Source organism: Pipra filicauda, unplaced genomic scaffold (assembly GCF_003945595.2).
Source record: "Pipra filicauda isolate LSUMZ 115617 unplaced genomic scaffold, ASM394559v2 scaffold10_size6260569_pilon, whole genome shotgun sequence".
NCBI classification, from domain to species: domain Eukaryota; kingdom Metazoa; phylum Chordata; class Aves; order Passeriformes; family Pipridae; genus Pipra; species Pipra filicauda.
Window position 1 is genome coordinate 3,445,870 of NW_024103541.1, and position 6,090 is coordinate 3,451,959.

The following is a 6,090-nucleotide window of genomic DNA, read 5'->3' on the forward strand; positions in this document are numbered from 1 at the left end:
CTGAAGTCTACAAGGAAAAACCTTGCTTTTAAAAGAATAATAATGTACTGTTACACATATGCAACACAAGCCCTGTTTCATTTATAGGAATGATATACAGACCCAGATCCACAATTCCTCCCCAGAGACCCCTATTCCCATTAATGTCAGTGCAAGTTAGGCACTAAAATACCTGCCTGGACTTGACCCCTGGTTCACACCAATTTAAACATTCCTCTGCTTGAGAGGGGATTAGGAACCTTAGCACTATAATGACCTTTTGAATTCATTGACTGTTCCAGATATGAAACATTTCTTTTTTTAACTTCTGGCTGATTTGCCCCATAAAAAGATCTCTATGGATAAAAGACTTCAGAGAAAGACACTTTTTCCCCAAAGTCTCATTCATGCAGCAGACCTTCTTTCCCCAGCTACATCCAGACATCAGGGACAGGCAGCAGTGCCACTGGCGAGGGTCTAGGGGGGCTCTCTCAGGAGCATTGAGGGATTTCCTTGCGATGGATGTTACTCTGGGAAGCTGTTAATGTCACTTTCAAAAAATGACTGCCAAGAGATGACCAAACTGGGAAACCAGCTGGGACTGGTTTAGGGTGCTACCAGTGTATTAGTGTTAGTGTTTCAGAACAGGGGGGAAAAAAAAAGGAAGAAAATTCTTGGTTGGCATAGATGCCCACCAAAAGCAATGTCGGCCCTTCCACAGTCCTCTTTGGAGTCCTGGGCAATATTTTTTATTCCTCCCAGTGCCCTGTTTTTCTTTTTCCACTTTATCTGGCCCTGCAAGTCTCCCAGTTCCCCTGGGGAAATCTCTGCCATGTTTGGGCCACCAGCTGGGCAGATATTTTTTTTCTCTGCTTCCCTTGATGTTGCCCACCCTAGAGGGTGCCATGGGGGACACTGTCCGGGATTTGGAGACGTTGTCCAGAGAATTTGGAACAGAGGGAAGCAGGTGAGGCACAGATCCTACATAAGCTGTTTTACTTCTACCAGGAGAGGGAGAGTGGGAGCTGCTGGTCTTGGTTTGCTTTTCCTGGAGGAGAGGAATAGTTTGCTCTCTGGAGGTTTGTCTTTGGAGCCTGTGTGTGAAAGGCAGCGCCTTCCGCATTCAAAAGCAGGAAGCATTTTGCATTTTTTCAGTTGCTTGCTTGTGAAATTTTTTCTTTGTTTCTTTTATGAGGTTGTTTTTACATAAACAGCAGAGCCTCATGTACAGCACTTTACCCTGCCTCTCCCTGTTCTATGAGTAGCCTGGGCATAATTAGGACATACAAGACCCACTATGTACCCATGAAACAGGCAACACCTTTCAGCCCATGCTGTGTTGAATAAAACAGGGCAATGCACGCAGAAGGTGAGAAATGTGCCTCTGACCTAGGGTGTCCATCCAGCCCCAGTCTCTGCTCCAGAGACTGTAACAGGAGGGAATGTCTTGGGGGCCCAGTTCCTTTCATAGTCCCTTCCTCCAGCGTACCTGCTTTCTCATCCTGTTTTTAGGCATTTGCATCCTTGAATTTGCTTAATCTCCTCTTGAACCTGCAGATACAGCATCCACAACATCCTGTGACAGCAAGCTCACAGCTTTGTGTACCCCTGGATTCTGGTGGATGTTTGGCTGCCACCCTGAGTCAGTGGCTTCGGAGACCCACCAGTGAGAGCTCAGTGTGTCTCAGTGAGTCTATAGGGTGTGATGGGCTGGCCATGCCTGGGCACACAGCCGGGTACTGCAGCTCCCTGCACCTGCACCACTGGGCTGTGTTGCTCCTCTGGTCTTCAGGATCAGTGCTGCCTGGTCCTGGTCACTTATTAACAACCACTTTTTCTATTTGACCTTATCCCTCCTGTTACCTAGTTACTTCACTTACTTTCCTTTACTCCTGTTAGCTTTTTATGCTATGTTACCTTTGTACTTCTGATAGCTCTGGCTCCTCCAGCTGATCCACTGCACACTGGCACATATATGAAGCTCTCCAACAGCTTCATCTATAAAAGCAGCCACAAAGATATCACTGACCTTCTCTGCTACATTATCATCCCCATCTGCCCCTTTTATACCCTTGTCATCAACATTCCCACTGATTTCCTAACTACCTTTGTGGCTTTGATGTATTTTAAGAGCCTTGTATCAGCAGCAAGGCAATTTATGGATTCTTATTTTTAGCCCTGTTTATTTCCTTTTTAGTTGCGACCTGACATGTTTTATGGATTCCCCTGTTCTTAGAGCACTTTGGGCTTTTAGGGTTGGGTTTGGGGGGTTTTTTGACTACTTGCTGTAAAAATCAGTATCTTCAGCTCATACCCCAAAACCTGGAAGAGGTCAATTTAATCATACTGGGAACCCTTGGTAAACAAAGCTGCTCCATCCACAGACACCAGACACAAGGCTTTGAAGCGGAGAGCATTACTGTGCTAAAAATGAACAGGTGAAGGGTGGAAAATGGGGATAAAATAGCAATTGATGACTTTGCATTTGCCAAACTTGACAAATGGCATTCCTCCTCTCACAGGAGTGGCAGATGAGGCAGTGCTAGGCTTGCCTCGCTTGCTGTGATTTGTGGCCCTGGGCTATTGAACCCAAAATTTCAAGCACGATCCCAGGTCTCTGGGTTGTACCAAGGTCCAGTCGACCTCCTGAGCCCCAGATGAAGCCAAGGTGGTCTCCCCAAAACCAGCTAGGGACAGTCATGTTCACCATGGCACCTGCCTGAATCCCTTCAGCCTTCACCTGAGTTTCTCTAAACACTTTCCATACTGGGGGTTTCTGTTCGGGAAGCCATTCCTATCAAGGAGGTGAACACTTCTCGCTGGAGGAGAGGTTCATTTTCCCTTACCTCTGTCCCTCTGGTTGTTAGGAGTGCTATTGTTCACCCTGAAAAGAGCCAACCATCAAACTCACAGTACAGAAGAAATGAAAAGTAAGGCCTCTTGGTCTGTAATAGTGTCTTACCTCCATTATTCACTCTTACTTGTTCATGCCTCCAGCCTGGCACATCACATGCAGGATCTATGTAAAAACAGTCTCATAAAGGAAAAAAGGGGTGGTTTTCACCAAGAGATAAACAGAAAAAATGCAAAGTGCTTCCTGCTTTCAGGCCTGAAAGGTGCTGCTTTTCACATGCTAGTTTGGATGCTGGGCTTTGCTGGTGAGGGTGTGGATGCAGAGTTTTAGGTCTCAGTTTTCAGGCTGGTTTCAGGTATAAGCAGTGCTAACAACAGCAGGCCTGATCACCCCGCCCGTTCTTACCCCACATCCCATTACATTCCTGTGGTGCAGCTCCTCTAATGCAGCTGCCCAAACTCAGGTTCTTACCCCACTACCATTCCCAGCACCATATCCTTCCCCTCCCACCCCACATTCCTTGAGTATGCTTGGGTGTATCCAGAAAAATGGAGAATGGCATGTGACTGAAGCTATCCAAATATCCCCATACAAGTACATGTTATAACCAGGCAAACCTCTATCCCAACTCCTTTAGCACTGTTTAGCACAACCTGTGCAAATGTACCAAGCAATTACACTCTCTAGAGTAATTTTTGGTCTAGGACAAAAGTAGGTGGCAGACTTGAGTGGCAGCACCTTTCCACCTCCTCTGCAGGTCATGTGCCAGCAGGACACTCTGCATCTCAGGGAAGAAGATGGGTGGGAAAATCCAGGATGTGAAACAAGTGTGGCAGATCCCTGGAGCCTCTCAGCCTGCAGGCATGTCCTCACTCACACGGATGAAGGTTGCACCCAGATCCCTTTTCCATACCTGGTTGGATTTTGAAGGATGGACAGCTGAAAGAAAGCATGAGCCAAGCAGCAGCAGCCATAAAACACCACAAAGAACTCTTTTCCGTTATCACATTTCCCAGCAGAATCACACACTGTTAATAGCCAAAGAGAAGTAAAATATCTGAAAGCTTGCCCTTTCAGTACAGAATTCCAGTCCAGATAAAATAACTGTATCAGCCTTTGAAATGCTAAAGAGTAGTAGGCTCACTGTGGTATCTGATAGCCCCTCCCTAGCATGGGCTAAATGAGACCTGCTTGCAGTAGCGGAAATTAGCTTTGAATTAGAGCAATGAAAATTCCAGCGCAGCTAAATGACACACACACCTGACTATTTTTGCTGCTTTTATTATCAGTGGCAGCAAATATCTGGATATCACACCCTCAATAAAGTTTTACTGCATTAAAGTTTTGTTTATCATTGAGCTTTCAGCTGCATTTCCAATCTCTATTGCTTTGCAAAAGAATAGGAGATAACACTTAAAGGCCTTTTCATGTGCCTCTGTAGCAGGCTACTGTTACTCCTATTTTAAGGATCCTCTGCCCTGAGTGGATGGAACCAGACCATTTACTTCAATGAAAAACCATGATGACCCGTCCGGTGTGCTGCTATTTCTTGATATAGAGAAATCTCTTTATTTGACTCCACGTAACCCCACGTTTCACTCTGCCATATAAAGAAGGGGAGGAGGGGGTATTCCAGCAAAAGCAGCCAGCTGAAGGAAGTAGAAAACTACACTCAGCTTCATGACTTTTTGCCAGTTCCTGTCTATATCCCACCCGTTTTCCAGTGTCTCACACCGTACAAACTCCCCGGAGTGGAGTTTGCGTGAGGTTAACGGAATGCTGCTGGCAGCAGAACCTTTTCCTGCTGCTGAAAAATCAGAGAAAAAGGGGAAAAGGAGAGGACTTAGCAGAAGTATTAGAAGCTGGGAGAATTTTCTTCACCTGCGTTATGGTGGAGACACACAGGGCTCAAAGAAAAAGAAGGGGGCATTAGCCATGCATTAAACTGTTGGGGGAGGGAGCCAGTCCCCCTTGCAGGGCTTTATAAGCTGGAGGAAGGATGGGGCCTCTGCCTCTTGTGGTAAGTGTAGCCACCATGCCTTGCTTTGCTCCTCACGGGTGAGTAGTCTCAGAGGAAAAGTCAAGAAAATAAGACTAAACCTCTACCATCCTTTGAATAAGGTATCATGACTAGCCAAATCCAGCTAGCCCTGCTCACATGGAGTAAAGGTTACCTTAAGCATGTTGAGATGCACTCAGATGGTGGGCATTGGCTAATGCCATCAGAAACTACAGACCCTGCCAATGGCAGACACTGTGCAGCCAGGTGACAGCAGCAGAGGGGACAGGAGTCAACAGGAAAAAAGAAATAGTGAAAGCCCAGGAAAACAACAGAGACAAAATAGCACCTTTTCTCACCAGTCTACTTCTGCAAAGCAGGGTCTACTTTCTTTTGCTAGAAAAGCCACACGAAAAAGATCAGGACTGTTTCTTTCTCAGTTTTCAACTGCAAAAATTAGGAGCTCGTTTTGATCATGGAGAGCACTGAAAATATGCATCTGCACGGACATCCTGGTAACCTTTACAGCCACATACAGTGTTCTCAACCACTGACCCCCAAACTTGTCACTTAAACTGAAAGATGCTTCTTTTTTCAGCTGTGTGCCATTAGCAGCTGCCATCAAAGAGAGCAGCTTGTCCAGCATTTTCAAAGGAGATCCACTGCATTAACTACCCAGTTCCCACTGAAAACAACCACTGAAAAGTGGTGCCAGTCTTACAACAATAAACATTTTAGCTTCATTAAGATTTAATAACATTTCTGATCAGAACCGCTGAGTAAAAGCTGGATGCTGATGTAACCAGTCTGTGCACACTTGTGTCTAAATTCAGCACAAATTTCAACATAAAATAGTCTCCAGAGTTATAAAAAACCCACTTACACCACTGGGAGCAACATAAGAAAGTCTTGGTACTGAGAAAAAATAATGTTTAATAGGAAAAGTTAATCTGCATATATAAGATCCAAAACAGAAAATATAACAGAATTAAATGATGTTTTAAATGAATGTAAACTATAAATATATGTACATATGTGTGCTTATACATATTTTATATATATATATATATAAAGGAAATGTTAATGCTAGCCAATAGATAATGCACACTCGGTAAAATGTGGATTCTTTTACAGATAGATTTACTGACCATATGTAAGAAATCGGGGGGAAAAAACCCAAACACCAACCTTAAGATCATTCAAATATAAAGAGTGCAAGAGAAAAAAAAAAATCTAACACTTTCCACAGGAACTGAGA